Source organism: Triturus cristatus, chromosome 9 (assembly GCF_964204655.1).
Source record: "Triturus cristatus chromosome 9, aTriCri1.1, whole genome shotgun sequence".
NCBI classification, from domain to species: Eukaryota; Metazoa; Chordata; class Amphibia; order Caudata; family Salamandridae; genus Triturus; species Triturus cristatus.
In genome coordinates, this window is record NC_140592.1 from 1149818309 (window position 1) to 1149837579 (window position 19271).

Genomic DNA, 19271 nt, shown 5'->3' on the forward strand with positions numbered 1-19271 from the left:
ATAAATTGAAGGTTGGAGATGAGCGACAAAGGAAGCTGCGCTATAGGAACTTGTGCAGGGGGATGTTGCTCCTGCTCCTGACAGTAATAGTCCTGCGAATAGTCATCCTCCTCGAAATCTTGGCACTTAATATGGAGCTCAGAAGGACTACGAGCATCCCGAAAAGTGGACTGAACATCCTCATCAGAAACTTCCTCATCACCCGAGGGGAATAGCTGATGAGGTGGCCGAGTGACCGGTGGCATCATGACAGAGCCAGCACAGCATGACGACGCTGCAGCAAGGAGTCGTCCACCGACCCTGGCGTAGACATTGGCACCAATGGCATAGTTGCAAAATTTGACACCACCGTCGTCGATGTGATCGTCGACGAAGTCACCGTCGACGAGGCCGCCGTCAACAAAGTTGCCGTCGACGAGGCTGCCATCAACAAAGATGCCGTCGACGAGGCTGCCGTCGACGAAGCTCGCGTCGACGAGACTGTCGCCGACGACGACGCTGTCATCGACGAAGCTGTGAGCGCCGGCGGTGACAACTTCTTCTTTATTAGCGTCGACGAAGCTTTAGACGTCGACGGAAGCACAATCTTCCTAGTCGTCGACGAAGAAGATAATTGAATCGTCGACGAGACAGTCTTTAGGGAAACACACACCACTGTCGACGGAGAAAACGTCGACGAGGTTGATGAAGTATCAGATCTCGTCGACGGAGGGACCGTCGACGGGCCCGTCGACGGTTTTGCACATTTTTGACCAGAAACATGCACTGACGCAGTCGGAGACGCCTGAGAGCTAGATCTCGGGGGCGTTGTCGTAGTAACAGAGACTTGGTCTGCAGACACTTCTCCAAGATGAAGTCTCTTCTTTTTTAGAAAGGGAGACGGCAAGTCCTGAACACTACTACGCTTGGAGGAGACTCCTGTTCGAGCAGAGGCCACACTTTCCACTTCAGAAAGGGGGTTATCCGTATCCTTCAGTTTTTGAAGCCACAACAATAGGCGACCCTCCCTGTCCTTCAAAGTCTTTTGAGAGAAAGTTCTACAAATTTTACAGTTGGCTACCTTATGGTCAGGGTAAAGACAATAGATACATTTTTCATAAGGGTCCTCAGAAAAAAGTCTTAACTTCCCACAAGTGGAACAGGGACGGAAAAGAGACTTCTTACTTGAAGACATGATGAGAAAAACTCAAACCAGACCAAAGACTGAGCAGAGCTCAGGGAGACTCCCTTCACATGACGTGCGGTAGAAAATCTGAGGGCCTGAGCCTCTGAGGAGAAGGTTCTAGAGGGTGCTTGCGCCTGATTGGCTAGAGTTTGGACTATAAAACGACAAGGATATGTCAGTAAAGTGATTCTTTTTCTCAATGCTTTCCTATGTGTCAATGCTATCCTATGGAATTTTCACTTGATATGTTATTTTGAATTATATATAAAGTTTATTTGGATATGTATATGCTCTTATGTGGTTTATGTATGTATATATATATATACATGACACTTATTGCTTTTTATATACCGTGGGACTCCCACTTCGACGACGGGGAATATTCAAGCATGTGAATCTATGAAAGACACCCCAATACTGGAGAAGTGGCACTTCCTGATATACAAGAGGAAGCCAATAGCCAAGAAAGTCTGAGAGTGACTGTGCAGGAGGTGAACATGGAAGAAGAAGACTCAGAAATCCTGAGAGTAATATTGTCTGACACTAGAGAAGAAACGGATGACTAAGAAATTCTAAATGAAGACTGTGAGCCCATGGATAAGGATGATTCACACATGAATTAAGAGGTAAAAGACTCAGAAAGGAATTGAAAGCCCAGATAAGACGAACGACCAGAAAGAACCAAGTAGGCAACTAAAGCCTTGGGTTTAGACCAAGAAAATTTTTGAAGAAAGAGGTTAAGTCAAAAAACACTGATCATATTCAACATGGCAAACATTGAGAATAGAAATCCAACATGTGGATTTTCTCGGAAAAGGTGTAGAATGTGTTTTTGTTGTACAGGATTATTAATGCTTGTTTGAATTATATTGGCAATAACAATTTCATTTAGAATAACATTGGAGAATGTAGACAGACACTCAATGAATGGAACCATTAGCCAAAACTCTGATGGTAGTCATATCACAAATTTGGAAGATAAGTCCATAAATGATTTTTCTAAGAATGTTTTCACAAAGCTATTATATGAGTATGTAGAAACAATGAATGTTAGAGATTGTTACGTTTGTATGCAGTTGCCTGCATCTGTATCTGAAGGTGTCACTTATCATCATCTTCCTTTGACATATGGGATGACTTGTAGTGTCCTAGCAAGTTTGTTTTTATAAAACGGGCAAATTAGAATATTATTACACTGACATAGATTATATTTTCTGACAAATTCCTGTAGTTTCTGAATTAAACAAGGTAAAGCCTGGTAAAACTCTTGGCGAATTTTTCCTACAAACAAGAAAACTAACATTAGAAAATGTGTTTAAAAACAACCTTATTTGTAGTTTAAGAAAAGAAGAGAAAACTTTCCTGAACATGGTGGAAGAGAGGAGAATTAAAATGCAAAAGAAAGTGACTGGGGAAAAAAAGGAAACACCATTTTGGGATGTTGGGAAGGAAAATTATTTAAAGGGAGAAACAAACCCGGCAATGGCTTTAGATTGGCCCCAAAAAGGGAAATTATGCATAAGTTGAGATAATACTGTATATGATAATTATTTTGTGGGTGCAAATGAGTGCCATGATTCATACACAATCTTAGGAGGATGGGGATTTAAAGGAGGAAAAGATCCAGTATTCTCTGGGATATATTACATTTGTGGAAACAGCTTATTATAGGTTGCCGGACCATTGGTACGGAACTTGCTACTTATGCCTGGTCTTTCCAAAAATATTTCATGTGGAAAGGGGAGAAAATGGATTGCATGAAATAGGTAGACAGCTAACACATAAAAGAAGGGTGAGTTGGTCAGACATTATTGGTGATATTTTTGGAACACTGATACCAGCAGTTGGAATATCTCTGAATGCACATAAAAATAGAACATTGTCTACAGTTGTGGATCGTTTATCAACAAACACAGCTGGAAGGTTCTTAATGGTAAATACCTAAATGGTTGCCATGAGAGCTATGGTAATGCAAAATCGACTTGTCCTTGACATTATATTTGCAAAAGGAGGAGTCTGTGGAATACTGAAAGTACAACATTGCTGTACTTACATTCCTGACAAAAGTCAGACTATAAAGAAATATATTAAGAATATAACTGAATTGCATGAAAAAATTGTTCCAATGGAGGTTGAAGGTGTATGGGAAAAACTTTTTCCTCTATTAAGAATTTATTAACAAAATTAGGTAGCTCTTTTGTGGGCAAAATACTAATACCTGTGACTTTTGTGATTATTCTAGTGTTAATATTGAGATTAGGATGTCTGTGCATAAAAAGAAGAAAACTACAAAATAAGATAAAAAGAGGAATCAAGAAAAAGAAAGAGAAAGAAATAAGGGAAAGAGAAATAGAATTAGAAGAATTTAAAGAAAATGTGTACAAGAAAACTAAAGAGAACAGTGTAGAGAACACTATTGTTTAAACTAACACATGCAAGTTATTTGAATAAAACCATTTCCTTAGACAAATTTAGTGAAATTAGTGAGTAGTGGTGATGTTTAATAAAATCACCAAAGGGGGGATTGATGGAGCAGGTAAAACAAGATTTTGTATACCTCCTCTAATTTGCATGAAATTAATTACGTAATCATTCTAAAATTAATTTACATAACATGTTTGAAGTGGAAGTAGTACTAATCAATATTTGCACCCATAAATACACGTGCGACTAAATTGCTAATTGCATGGCAAAATTAAATAATTAACAATGGTACGCAGACTAACCTTAGATTGTGTTGAAATAGTAAAATTACATGGTTTATATTGCCTTGTGATTGTATTGTGGCTTAAAGTTATCGTAAGGTAAGTATTATCGCTTTAAATGTTGCTGCAGCTAGGAAAATACTAATATATATTGGGATTAGTGTGGGTTTAAACATTAGAACCTTCATTTCTACATATTAATTGCTGTTATGTCTATTTTCGCTTAGTTAAAATTCGGGCATACTAGGCCGCAGTATTCAAGATGGCGTTCTCGGAAGCAGATGCCACCATGTGCGCGCGATGATTTCTGCGCGTGCCCAGATGGCTCTGGAAATCACGAGGTGAAATAAACTCCTGACATCGTGTTTCCTGCCAAGGTCGATGTGTTGGGGACTTGACCGCAAGCCAGTAGATGATTGTATGAGAACCAAGGAGGAGACAAATAATTAACCTGTCAATAGGACTCTTTTGACTTGAAAAGATACATTTTCCTGGTCCCCACATGGGAATCGGAAGAACCATTACAAATTGTGAACTCTTGTGCCAAGTCACTATGCAGAACCAGTTTGCACTGGGAAGAGTGCAATGAACTATTGATTACCCCGAACTGTCCAATCAGAACATTTGGTCTGCCCCTAAAGTTGCCATATTTTGTATGAAGTAAGGCAAGGAATAGCTTTTGCAGTTGATGTAGTGACCATTGCAGTTGCTGTTTGTTTTGGGTTAATCTTAGAAGGAGAGTTCTTGTTGGGTAGTTATTCCTTTTTATTTTTCGACCTTTCTATTTTTTCATTAATTTCTATGCTGCCAGTCTGGGTGTGGAATTGATCCATGCTGCGGATTGATGTATGGACATTGCTGAATTTCTGAACTTTACATATTCAGAGAAATTGCGATATATCCTGTATTTTTCCTGATGGTTTGATCCCTTGGTGAGGGTCAGACAGCTTGTCTGAGGGAGTATTTACCTGAGAACGCGGATGACTCCTTATTCGATCTGAAGCTATTCGTCGCCTGTTCATTGGTAAATGATTTATTGCATTTTCCTAAATTATGTTTAATGAAATTTCTAAATACTTAATTACTCTTCAATAAATGAAAATTCAAATCATGAGCTGTAGTAAATAAATGCAAGATTAAAGGGATTGATTAATGATTTAGATAAACAAAATTGAAATAACAAGAAACACGTTTGTGGTTCTTAAATTAATCACTGAAGCTATCAAATGTTTTCCTAGACTTTAATTGTGTTTTAGCTGATTCTAATTCACCATCAACCAGTCCAACTAGTTGGTCCATCGACCAAACAATGGAGTGCTTTGATGATAAAGTCAGGATTCTGAAAGTTGTATATAGAATGTGTATATAAAGTAGTACGAAAATTAATCCTGATAGATAATAAGTTACCCACATGTCCAGCAGCCCCTTCTCCTGTGTACAGATTCGAGTGAGTTTTGTGTGGATGTGAAGTGTGCTGGTGTTATGGGCCCCACCAATGAATGCATGAATGAACCTTTGTGAATAAGAATCTGTGACATAAGGAGAATGTGTAAATTTTGTCCTTCGCGCTGGAGCAATCTAAATGCCAACTACAGTGTGGGCTTCTCTACTAAGGCGAAACAGCGTTGCCCCACTGCTTTGCGAGCAGTGTAAAATGCAAAAATAAAAATGATAATAACAGAAGTTATTTCTGTTATTATCATTTTATTTTGGAATCAGCCATGTTGGGCGGGGCAGGGCTGGGATCACGTGACGTCTGGGAGGAGGAGTGGTTGCTGCACTCCAAAGTGGGCATCACTGATTGGCTGGCCCGAAAGGGCCGGCAAAAGAAAACAAGTTACTTACCTGTAACTTTGGTTCTCCAGTATTGGTAACTTTCATAGATTCCCATAGCTTGTATCATTCCCAGTCGTCGGAATGGGAGTCTCGGCAACCAAAATACCTTAGCAGTAGGTACAAAAGAGAAAGAAAAAGGCCTAGGCCTCATCTCTTTTTGTAGCATATCCACCTCATTTTGTAAAAGGGACCAAAATAATGCAACAACCAATCAGATTAGCCTCACCCAATAGAACCCTCCTGAAAGAACCTCAGAGCTTCAGATTTTCGTAGCCGTTGTGTAACAGTATAACAAAACCTGCTAAAGGCTGAGTTTTCCCAGCAGAGGAGGGTGGGCGCATGGGAATCTATGAGAGTTACCAATACTGGAGAACCAAAGTTACAGGTAAGTAGCTTGTTTTCTTACTCCAGTATTGGAACTTTCATAGATTCCCATAGCTTGTATCAGAGTAGCTAGCAGTCAGAAGCACATTTTGCTCTCTCATTGTTGCTTCACCCTCTCCTCTCTCTTTTTTTTTTTTTAAAGAATGTATCAAGCCAAAAATATTAACAAACAGTGCAATAACATAAGAATAAATAGCAAATGCACATATAACCCAAAATCAAAATGTGCCAATAACAAGAAAGAAAGGAGGGGGGAAGAAAGGAAAGCTCACCACCCAATGGAAGAGGTTCCTGAGGACCGCCTGGCCAACAGCCGTGTCTTCCTGTGTTGAGGCCTCCAGGCAGTAATGTCTTGTGAAGGTGTCCACGCTGCTCCAAGTTGCAGCCCTGCAGATATCTTTGATCTGGACACCAGCAAATAGGGCTGTAGAAGAAGCCATGGACCTTGTAGAATGTGCTCGGACTCTACCCTCCAGGGGTTTACCCGCTACTGAATGACAAAAACGAATAGCACTGACCACCCACTGAGCAATACCCTGCTTGGACAGGGGCATGCTCTTGCGGGGAGCGCTGAACGAAACAAACAGTTGAGAAGATTTTCGGAATTCTTTAGTACAGTCCAGATACGGTTTCAAACATCTCTGCACATCCAGAGAGTGGAGTGCTCTTTCCGCCGGCGTAGAGGGCTGAGGGAAGAAAGCCTTAAGAATCTCCGGCTCATTTAAATGAACGTTCGAAGGCACCTTAGGTATGAACCTTGGATTAGTCCGTAGAATCACTGTATTTCTCTTAGATTGAAGGAAGGGTTCCTGGATCATCAGAGCTTGAAGCTCTTCAATTCTTCTTGCAGAAGTGAGAACTAGAAGGAGCGCCACCTTCCAAGAAAGGAATTTCAGATCTGCTCGATCAATCGGTTCAAAGGGATGCTTCATCAGCTGGGTGAGTACCAAATTCAAATACCACGTAGGGGGCGGAGGCCTCCCTGGAGGAAAGACTCTAAAGAGGCCTTTGAGAAACTGTTTGACAATCCTGGCTGACCAGAGAGAAGGTCCAGATGCAGTGCGTCTAGAGCGAGAGACTGCCGCCAAATCAACCTTTATGGATGAATGAGCCAGCCCCGCTTTAGCCAAAGACAGGAAATATGGAAGAACTTGGTGAGGTTGAGACAAAAAAGGGTCGAACCCCTCCTGCTGACACCAAATACAGAATCGTTTCCATTTTAAACGGTATGTCTTGTTAGTAGATGGAGCTCTAGCCTGAGAGAGAACCTCCTTAATCTCCTCCGAGAGATCTAGTCCAAGAAACTCTCGCTGCTCAGGAGCCATGCTGACAGGTGTAAGGAGCGAGGGTCCGGATGCCAGACCTGGCCTTGGGACATTATGAGAAGGTCTGGAACCAACCGTAGAAGCCGTGGAGGTTCCAGGGAGAGGAGATGAAGTTCCGTGAACCAGAACTGCCTCAGCCACTTTGGAGCTATTAGGACCATCCTGCACGGCTCCGTTTTGATCTTCCTGAGTATTCTGGGATCAATGAAATGGGGGGGAAAAGCGTATACAAATGCGCCTGACCAGGCTATCGAAAGCGCATTCCCCAGCGATCCGCGATGGTGTCGCTTGCTGGCGTAAAACTGGCATTTTTTGTTCTCCGGGGTGGCAAAAAGATCTATTGAGGGTTTCCCCACCGGTGAAAAATTTCCTCCAAGACAGTCTGGTTCAGTTCCCATTAGTGGCTGACTGACGACAGTCTGCTGAGCATGTCCTCCTTTTCGTTTAGTACTCCTGGAAGATGTTCTGCCTTCAGTGATATTCCGTGCAGAATAGCCCACTCCCAAATCTTCTGGGCTTCCTGTGACAACGGAAGAGATTTGGTACCCCCTTCTTTGTTTATATAGTGCATGGCCATGGTATTTTCCGTGCGGACGAGAACCGCCGACCCCTGCAGCCGTGGAAGAAAGGCCTGTAGTGCCATACGCATCGCCCTGAGTTCCAGGAGGTTGATATGGGGAAGGCAACCAATGTCCGCTTACATGCAAATCCTGAAGCACCTCGCCCCAGCCTTTCAGCGAGGCATCTGTAGTCACTATCTGAGGAGCTGGATTGATTACGAAGGATAGACCTTGGGATATATTCTCTTTCTTCGTCCACCACAAAGTGGTCCTTCTCATATCTGGAGTTATCACCACCCTGTCATCGAAGGATCCGTCTACTTGTCGCCATTGCAGGTCGAGCTGCTCCTGAAGTGAACGCATCAGATACCTGCAGTGAGGTATTAAAGGAATGTAAGAGGAAATTGTTCCTAGCAGGGATTTGTAATGGCGAACTGAAAGATACTTTCTTCTTCGCAACAGCTGAGCCATGGACATCAGTTTCTCTTGCCTTTCGAAGGATGGAGAAGCCTTGTTGAGAGACGTGTCCAGGATGGCCCCTAGGAATCGTGCCTCTGTGGACGGACAGAGAGATGACTTCTCCCTGTTGAGAGTCAGGCCCAGATTGCTGAACAGACGCGTACATGCATCGACTGTAACTTCCGCAGCACGTCTGGTCGGGGCCTTCAGCAACCAATCGTCCAGGTAGGGGAAGATCTGGAAATGCTGCTTCCTGAGGAAGGCTGCCACCGGCGCCAGCACCTTGGTGAAGATTCCCAGAGCAGACCGAAGTCCAACGGTAGAACTTTGAATTGGAAGTTGCTTTTGGCAACTAAACTGTAGAAACCTCCTCTGGGCTGGATGAATGGGTATGTGAAAATACGCATGCTCGAGATCGAGAATGGCCATAAAGTCCCCAGGGTTGAGAAAATGTAATGTCCTGGAGAGACACCATCCGAAACGATTGTCTTATGAGATAGGTGTTTAGCTCCCTAAAATCTAAAATGGGGCGCCAGCGTCTTCTTGACCAGAAAAAATCTGGAGTAGAAACCCTCTCCCTTCTGAGAAAAGGTGACCATCTCTACAGCTCCCTTGAGGAGCATCTGATGAACTTCGAGCCGCAGAAGACGCAGATGTTTCCAAGGCATGGCAGCAGGGGGCTTGGAAGGTGGAAGACGAACAAATTCCAGCGTATGGCCACATTGAATGATGTTTGATGTTATCCGTTGCCAGTTGTGGAGGTATTGAGATACCCTGCCCCCCACAGATGTTGTTGGGGGGAAGAGCCAGAACGTCGCTATTGTCGTTTAGTGGTGTCACGTCCCTGGCGATTCTGTTTCCCTCTAGAGTTAGACCTAGAGAAAGAAGAGGTCCGGCCTTGTCTTTGATGGTAAGATGGACGATAAGACTGAGGCGTTAAACTATAAGTAGAATATCGTTGCTGCTGGTATGAACCCCTGTAGGTTGTAGTGCTTCTTCCTCTGGCTCCACGGAAAGGAATCTTTCGATATTGTAGGGTTTCCAATGATCTTGTTGTCTCTGTATCCTTTTTGATGTCTTGGAGGGAATCATCAATATGTTTACCAAATAATGCCTCCCCATCAAACGGAAGGTCCGGGATTTTGTTTTGGACCTCCGGCCGGAACCATGTCGCCCTGAGCCAGCCTTGGCGACGAAGAACAGCTGCACCTGCCATTGAGCGGAAAGCCGTTGTTGCAATGTCCATTGCGCAGTCAATAATCTCAGCTGATGCAATCTCTCCCTATTGCAAGATTTTGTTTGCTTCCACCTTGGACTCCTGAGGCAGCTGGTTTAGAAATGGTGAGAGGTCACACCACATCTGACGATCATATCTGCCAAGAATCGCAAACGCATTCGCTGCTCTAATGAAAAGACTTACCATTGAGGAAAATCTTTTCCCAGCATTATCTAGGCGTCTGCCTTCTTTATCAGGCGGAGTAGTAAGGGGCGCAGAAGGGTTGCGTGATTTCCTCTGAGCCGCCTGCGATATCACCGAATCCGGCTTCGGTTGATCTATTAAGGATGCTGGACTGTCGTCAGGGGCCTTGTATTTTTTGTTCAGGCGCGGCAAGACTGGAATGACAGTAGACGGATTCTTCATTGTCCTTATTCCTTCCTCCCAGATGTGGTTGACAATAGAAATGGAACGGACCGTCTTCCTATAAGGTTCTTTAAAATCATAAAGAAAACACTCAGATTGAACTGAAGGCATGGGAATTTGAAATCTGTTTGAGGCTCTCTCCATCAGTTTATGAAACCCCCCAATGTCTGCCGGGAGAGAATCAACTGCATCCGGTGCAGGAGAAGCTGGGTCCGGTATCACATAATCATCCCATTCCACACACTGGTCCGGCCTGCTGACATCGCCGTGATCCTCCTCCGAGGAATCATCCTGCACCTCTGGAACCACCGTATGTATAACTGGGCTGGTGACTTGCGGCTGTGATACCATCTGGGACGGTGGCCTTGGCAAAGCCACAGAAGAAGCAGACACATCTTGCGTCAAAGGAAGCGAAGAAGGAGGAGGCTGAGAGAATCTCCTCCTATAGTCCAGCAACATGCTCTGAAGATCTGCCAAGAGGGAAGTAGGAACAGAAATCCTCTCCTGGCTAGTGTCCTCTTGACGATGAAAAGAGTGATGATATGAATGCCCATGAAGATATTCACCTTCAGAATCAGTGTCCTGGCACTTGACTAGAAGCTGTGAGGGGCTATTGGCATAGCCAAAAGAATCATCCTCTCCCCTTCCAGCAACAGCACGGGAGGCAGGGGGGCCACCCTCCTTGGCGAAGTCATGTCCGGCGTGATTCCCTTCAAAGAAATGGTGACTCCGTCGACGAAGACGTCGTCAACTGTACCATCGGCGGCGGAGAAGAAAAAGAAACCATCGTCGACGAGGTCGTCGACGGAAGATCCAGCGACGACTAACAGATTGTCGACGAAGAGATGGGCGTTGTCGACACTGTCGTCGACGAGACCGTCAACACTCCTGCTGTCGTCGTCGTCATCGGCATAATTTTTGATGCCCTCGTCGACGTCACCGTCATTGCAGCTACCGTCGTCGACACCCTCGGCGACATCTTCGTCGACGTTGATGACCTCGTCGACAAGCCTGTCGACACCGGCGTCGACAGATGGAGACTCGAAGGTACCGTCGACGAGTCCGTTGACGGTGGTACCATTTTAACTTGTACCTTTGCCGCCTTCGTCGACGGAGTCTTTCGCAGCGTCGTCGAAGATTGACTATCTCTGTCAGACTTCTCAGATGTTAGAGAAGGAATTTGTTACTTACCTGTAACTGCAGTTATCCAATATTGGTATCTTTCATAGATTCACATGCCTGAATCATTCCCCGTCGTCGGGATGGGAGTCCCCGGTACATAAATAAAGTAGTCTCATTAGACATATAGAGTAATAGGCCAAGAGCCTCACCTTAGTAACATATCCATGTCCTTTTGTAAAAAGGACCAAACTTTGGAGTAGAGCCAATCAGCTATTACCACCCTCTGGAACCTTCCTGGAAGGAGCTCTAGTCCCTCAGATTTTCGTAAGCACAGTGCTAAGTAGTTGTATCACTGAGAGACCCAAGAGAGTCCTTCCAGGGGAGGTGGGTGGGTTGCATGTGAATCTATGAAAGATACCAATACTGGATAAGTGCAGTTACAGGTAAGTAACACATTCCTTATCCAGTATTAGGGTATCTTTCATAGATTCACATGCCTGAATCAGAGTAGTAAGCAATGATAAGCACATTTCGAATGGTACAGTATATATGAATTCACCAGATAACAACATAGCAACGTAAAATAGAAAGAACCAAAAAGCAATGAAATAGCATAGTAAGAAACATAATAGAGAAATGTGCGTATAGAAGAAAGGATGGTGGGATGAAAGGTAGGGCTCACCTCTAATGAAATAGGTGACGGAACACCGCTTGTCCCACTGCAGCATCTCTCATGAGTTCTGTATCCAGGCAGTAATGCTTGGTAAATGTATGCGGCGTCTTCGTCTTCCATGCTGCCGCTCTGCAAATGTCTGCAATGGGCACACCTGCAAAAAGTGCCATTGAGGTAGAAATAGCCCTCGTGGAATGGGCTCGAACTTTGGAATGCAGGGTCTGCCCGCTTGCTGGTGACAAAAAGTAATAGCTGCGGAGATCCAGCGAGAGATACTTTGTTTAGTGAGTGGGAAACCTTTCTTAGGTCTACTGTAAGCCACGAAGAGTTGGTTGGATTTGCGGAATGTCTTTGACTTGTCAATGTAGAATTTTAGGCAGCGTTTAAGATCCAGAGAATGCAGGGTCCTTTCTGCCACTGTTTGAGGATTTGTTAAAAAGGAACACTATAGGCTCATTGAGATGGAAGTTTGACTGGACCTTAGGTATAAATTTCGGATTCGTGCGTAGCATAACCCTGTTGTGTTTGAGTTGAAGGAAAGGGTCTTGAATTGAGAAAGCATGAAGTTCACACACTCGCATTGCCGAAGTAAGGGCTGGAAGGAGCGCTGTTTTCCAGGAGAGATACTTAAGATCAGCTCTGTGTATCGGCTCAAAAGGGTGTTTCATAAGCTGAGCCAGAACTGTGTTGAGTTGCCATGAAGGAGGTAAAGTCTTTACCAGAGGGAATATGTCCTAAACAGGCCTTTAAGAAATTGTTTAATCAACCTATTAGACCACAGAAAAGGACCTGCAAAGGATCTCCTGAAACGGGATATTGCTGCCAGATGGACTTTAATGGAGGCATGAGCGAGACCAGAGTTCACCTGATGGAGAAGGTAAGGCAGTATTTGCTCTGGAGAGGAGGAACGAGGGTGTATTTTGTTTCACTTGCACCAGATACAGAACCTCTTCCATTTTAAGGAAAATGATTTGTTAGTACTGTCTGCCCGAGCCCGAGCCAGAACTGCTCTACAGTCCGGAGGTATGTCTAGACCCTGGAACTCTCTAAACTCAGGAGCCAAGCTGATAATCTGAGAGATGCTGGATCCGGATGCTGGACTTGTTGGTTGTTCATTGAGAGAAGAGAGGGAAACAGTTTCAACTGGATCGGCGGTTCCAGGGAGAGAAGGTGAAGCTCCGTGAACCAGTGTTGGCGTGGCCAAGCTGGAGCTATCAGGATGTGCGTGCAAGGTTCCGCTTTCAATTTTCTGAGAACCCTGGGAATCAGGGGAATTGGTGGAAAAGCGTATGCAAAGACGTTGCACCATGCGATCGAAAATGCATTCCCTAGAGATCCCTTCTGGGGATGCCAGCTTGTGAAGTGTTGGCATTTGGCGTTCTGCTTGGTAGCAAATAGGTCCAGAACAGGGGTGCCCCATTGAGAGAATATGGGGTTGAGAGTCCGCTGATTCAATTCCCATTCGTGACATGATGTCTGTTGTCTGCTCAAAGAGTCGGCCAGAACGTTGTGTGTTCCTGGAACGTACTCATCCCGAAGAGAAATGTTGTGATGGAGCAACTAGTTCCAGATTTTTTGCAACTCGTGAGAGAGTGTTAGAGAGCGAGTCCCTCCCTGCTTGTTTAAATAGTGCATTGTCGTGGTATTGTCGGTGCGCACAAGCACTAGTGAATTTCTGATCCGTGGTAGGAAGGCCCGAAGAGCAAGATAAACCGCTCATAGCTCCAGGAGATTTATGTGGAGTTTTCTTTCGGAAAGGGACCATTTCCCGCTGATCTGGAGTTCTTGGAGGAAAGCTCCCCAACCTTGCAGGGACTCATCTGCTGTGATGGTTAGTGGAGAAGCAGGAAGCAAGAAAGGCAAGCCTTGCGAAAGGTTCTGAGGGCAAATCCACCACCGTAGAGCCTTGATCTCTGAGGGGGTCACCCGGATGACATCGTCGAATGATCCCGTACATTGGACCCATTGAGCTGATAGCGCCTCTTGAAGAGGGCGCATGTGAAGGCGACAGGGTGGAACTAGCAGAATGCAGGAAGACATCATCCCGAACAGGGATTTGAAAAGGCGCACTGTAAGAGACTTTTTGGATCGTATGTGAATCGCCAAGGAAAGAAGCTTGTCTCTTCGCTCTTGTGAGGGAAACGCTTTCTTCTGGGTCGTGTTGAGAGTAGCACCCAGGAAAGTTATGCGCTGGGAATGCCGGAGGACGGACTTGTCCTGATTGAGAGTGAGCCCCAAGCGATCGAAAAGCTGTAGACAGGCGTCGGAAGACCTTCTAGAGAGGGTGCTTTGACGAGCCAGTCGTCCAGATATGGAAAGACCTGATGATGTTGTTGTCTGAGATATGCGGCAACCGGAGAAAGGCATTTTGTAAAAATGCGTGGCGCCGATTTGAGTCCGAACCGTAGGACACGGAATTGGTAATGTCTGCCCGATACCGCGAATCTCAGAAATTTCTTGTGATTCCAATGGATAGGGATGTGAAAATAGGCATCCTGAAGGTCTAAAGACACCATTTAGTCGTCCGCATTGAGAAGTTGCAGTACTTCCTGGATGGTAACCATACGAAACAACTGCTTTTTAAAGAATTTGTTGAGACTTCTCAAGTCTAAAATTGGTCTCCATTTCTTCTCCTTTTTGCGTACCAGGAAAAAACGGGAGTAAAATCCCTTCCCCCTTTGACGAAAAGAAACTCTTTCTATAGCTCCCTTCTGGAGCATAAGTGAAAGTTCCAGGAGTAGAGCACGTATATTTTGGTGAAGCATAGGTCGGGGAGGGGTTTGGGGAGGAATTTGAATGAACTCTAGTGAATGTCCGAATTGAACTAGTTGCAGAACCCAACGGTCCGTTGTTATTTGTTTCCAACTTTGTAGGAAGTGGGAAATTCTTCCTGCAACCTTTGAGGGTGGAGAGGAGATGGAGACCGGCGGTAGTGGAAAGTCATTGTCGCCGAGCAGTGTCTTTCTGTCGACCTCCTTTGCCAGGAAAGGAGGACTTAGTGTAGGTGGATTGGTGCTGTTGACGTTGCTGGTATTGTGGCCGATATTGCTGATTGAAAGAATAGGAAGATCGGTGTTGGTAATCACCTCTTGCAGATGTTTGTCCTCTTCCTCTTGAGCCCCGAAAAGGTGGGTTCTTGAATTGAAGGGTACCCAAAGCCCTAGCTGTGTCGGTATCCTTTTTTATACCCTGAAGAGCTTCATCAATGTGTGTTCCGAAAAGAAGCTGACCATCATAGGGCATGTTCAAAACTTTTGTTTGCACTTCCGGTCGGAATGAAGTCGCCTTTAACCAGAACGTTCGCCCTCCAGCAAGATCTTTTTTGCTTCTTCCTTTGAGTCATCTGGCAAGGCCGCAAGATATGGAGCAATATCTGCCCACATCTGCCTGTTATAGCGTCCTAACAGTGCCAAGGAATTGGATGCACGCACTGTTAATGCGGACATTGACGAGAAACGTTTCCCGATATTATCAAGCCGTCTACCCTCTTTGTCCGGAGGAGTGGTCAGCAGAGTGGAAGGATTTTTCGATTTCCGCTGAGCAGCTTGTGTGATGACTGAGTCTGGTTTGGGATGTCCGGTTAGGCAAGCTGGAGCAGTATCTGGAGCTCTGTATTTTGTATCCAGAAGAGGCAAAACTGGGGGCACCGAGGAAGGGTTTTGCATTATTTTAATACCCTGATCCCATATATAATCTATAATAGGGATAGATCTGACTGATTTTTTAAAGGGCTCTTTAAAATCATAGAGGAAGCAATCCTGCTGGTGTGAAGGCATAGGTATTTGGAAAGCTGCGCCGCTCTTTCCCCTATGTTGTGAAATCCCCCAATGTCCTCAGGAGGCGAGTCAGCTTGAGCAGGCGCGGGGGAAGCTGGACAGGGGAGTACATAATCGTCCCACTCATCACGAGTAGATTGGGAATCTTGAAGTTCCCCTTCCTCATGTGGATCCTCCTCCTCATCGTCTGTAGAAAGCGGAGGTGGTGAAGTGACAGGCCCAGACTGCAAATTTAAAGGTGGAGGCAGCGGTCTTGGCAGTGGAGACACAGCTGGAGGCGGAGACGTTGCAAAAGTGGGAAATCTCTGCTTATAGTCTGTAGTGAAGAATTGCAGATCAGAAACTAAAGATGCAGGCAGACAAACCATGGGAGGTGAAGGCAGGTGGTATTCTTCAGGATAAACTGCCTGATCCTCCTGTACTTGATCCTCATAGTCTGAACTGTCCTGATACTTGACGTTAAGTTGAGATGGGCTTGTCGCTGTCCTAAACATACTGCCATCATCAGAATCTTCTTCCTCCAAAAGGTGTGCTGGAGGCAATAGCTGGACCCTACTAGGGAAAGTCAGGGCCGGCGTCAACGTACATTTTGTTATCTTCAGATGTATGTACGTACTTTTTAGATTGGAATCCGCTGTCGTCGACGCGCCCGTCGACGGGCACCCTGGTAGACGGAGTTCCCGTCGACAGAGCCGTCGTCGACGGTGTTGTCGTCGTCGATGGAGTTTTCGTCGACGGTGCCATCGTCGACGGAGTCTTCGTCGATGATGAAGTGGATGTCGACGGGATAGTCTTCGTCGACAGTGTCGTCGTCGACACAGTCGGCGGCGGACGTTGACTTCTTTATCTTAATCGTCGACGAGACAGACCTACCAGCCATCTACGATGGAGTCGTCGACGTGGATAATGAAGAAGACGTGGCAGAAGTTGAAACAGTTGTCGTCGACGAGGTCACACACAAGGCTGTAGATGGAGATTTCTTCGCCGTCGAGGCCACCGTCGACGGGGTGGAAGAAGGCTTTTTGAAGGTGTGAAGAACCTCCTGAGGAGAAACCTTTGCTGAAAGAGCCTTGGGATGAACCTCTGAAGACTTTTTATGTGCCTTCTGTTGAGGTGGCCGCTACGAAGGGCATGGAGAAGCCACCCTTTGTCTTTTCTGAGAGGACTGAGAAGATATGGAAGAGCCCTCACTTTCCTCAGAAGACAGTACTTGTTCTTTGTCTTTAAGCCTCTGCAGCCAAATTAAGAGGCGTCCCTCACGATCTTTGAGGGTCTTGGAGGAAAAAGGCACGACATACCTTGCAGCCCTTTAAGGAATGATCCGGATAAAGGCAGTAGAGACAATCCTTGTGTTGGTCATCCACATGAAGTCTCTTTTTCCACAGGAAGCACAAGGCCTAAAAAGGCCTTTCTTTGGAGTATCTGCCCTGAAGAACTGGAGAACTTCACCCCAAAGATGGAAATTTGAAGTAAGAAGCACTGGAAATCCAAAAATAAGGAAAGCGGAGCAAAGCTCAGAGGAGACTTCCTTAGCACGACGTGCGGTAGAAAATCTGAGGGACTAGATCTCCTTCCAGGACAGTTCCAGAGGGTGGTGATAGCTGATTGGCTCTACTCCAATGTTTGGACCATTATTTTGGTCTCTTTTACAAAATGAGGTGGATATGCTACAAAAGGAGATTAGGCTTAGGCCTTTTTCTTTCTCTTTTGTACCTACTGCTATGGTATTTTGGTTACCGAGACTCCCATTCCGACGACGGGGAATGATACAAGCTATGGGAATCTATGAAAGTTCCAATACTGGAGTAACAGTGATGCACACTTTTCAAGTTCCCCACCAGGCTGCATTACACAGCCTAGTGAGGATCATTCCCAGCCTCCCATTCCCCATCTGAGCGCTGAGCCACGGAGCTCAGACCAATTACACTGCTGCTTTGCAGCGGTGCGATTGGCTTAGGGGATGGAGCCTGTGTGCTTCCTGCTTCCCCATAGATAGATGACGAGGGAAGGTGGTGACGGTGGCAGTGAGAAGGTACGTGTGTTTTTTAAAATTTATTTTGTGCCACCCTGTGACCTCCTTTAAGCCCCCCCAACCCCTCCACTCTTGTTCCATGCCTGCTGCTATTGGCCAACCATGCTCATGGCTCGGGTAGTGCACCGGCACTTAGAGCCAAACCAGCCCCTTGGCTCAGCTCTAGCCTGGCTCTTCCTGTGAATTTGTTGACTAGAGATGAGGGGTGGAGGGGGAGCTGAGAAGAGGATTTAAGGATGATCAAACTGACCCTCTTCTGTCAGCTTGTTTTCACCCCCCTATGCTTGCCTGCCTTTAAGTACAAGTACTTGCTTGCGATAATATAACAGAAACTATGATTCAGAAGGTGACACCATGCAGGTGCAGAGCTTGTCCCCACAGAGGTGCAGGTGCAGAGCTCATGTGCATGCGTGGCACTCAGACAACCCATCAATATCTTTTTGGCTTTAAGATCACTTAACATCTAACACCCTAAAGCTACCACAGCCCAACTTTCCAGCTGAAGATCCGGACTGTTCATTGTGCTCTCACCAATCACTCCTCCACACATCACGTTTGAGGATCCATTTTTCCATACGTGTCCAACACATTCCAAGGGCACGTTCGCGGCTGGCTGTCTCTCCGTACTGAAGGTGCAGTGCTTTGGGTGTCTCTTTTGCTCTTCCGGGGTGGGTGACTGTCAGATGTCGTATTGGCCATAATGATGCTCACTGCTGGTCTTTCTAGAGACCGGCAAGCAACAATGCTTGCTATGCAACTGTTCCCTTTGGCTTAACTAAGAGCAGACTTCATGACATTGACAGTCCTGAAACTCTCCACTGGCGCCTAAGCACATGGCTTCTCGTTAGACGGGTGCTAGCGACTAGGCCCATCGACTGGATTTGTCACCAGATTTAATTTTCGTTACATCTGTCCTGGTTCACCTGCTGCTATTCAGTGCTTAATTTGTAAAAAAGTAAGTGCCAGGCCCCTTCTCAGGAGGCCACTGCAGTCTGCACCAGTCATTATCCCTGCCAGCGCTGCCACTGATAGAACCAACACAACTACTAACCTTCATACTCCTACAAGTGTAACAGTTCAGACTATTCTAGGCCACCCAAAGCTATAATGATGGTGTGAGCAGCATGTCTTATTAATTTTTAATGTATATTGACTTATTAAACACTGTTGTTGTGCTCATCTTAAAATTCGACAGACAACACCACTATGTGGTGGACCGTCACTAGAGCCAGTGCTGAGAATTAACCAGAAACCACAGTCACAAATTAAGCACTGTGCTTCTTATTCATTCTTCCATTCTAAGGAAGGTCTACTTTTCTCAATGAAAAAGAAAGTCACATGTTGTGGGCGCACATGCCGATCAGCAGACTGACAGAAGGGAAGCTGGCTAGTTCTTTCTCTTAAAGTCCTACTGTTTGCTGTGCCTCAGAGAGTGAGACTGGAGGTGGTAATAAGCAGAAACCAATATTTTTAGTTGTTTTACATAGCATGAACCTTGACTCAATAGCATAAGAGTGTTTCACAACAGACATAGACTACATTACACATTTTTTTCAGCAAAGGAAGATTTGTTAGGATTCACAGGATGCTGT

General features: G+C 45.4%; 1 protein-coding gene across 1 annotated transcript in view; it reads right to left on the minus strand.

Annotated features, from left to right (window-relative positions):
- ITPKA (inositol-trisphosphate 3-kinase A) overlaps positions 1 to 19271 on the minus strand; it is a 605052-nt gene that overhangs the window by 90417 nt on the left and 495364 nt on the right. The gene's annotated exons all lie outside the window — the stretch shown is intronic.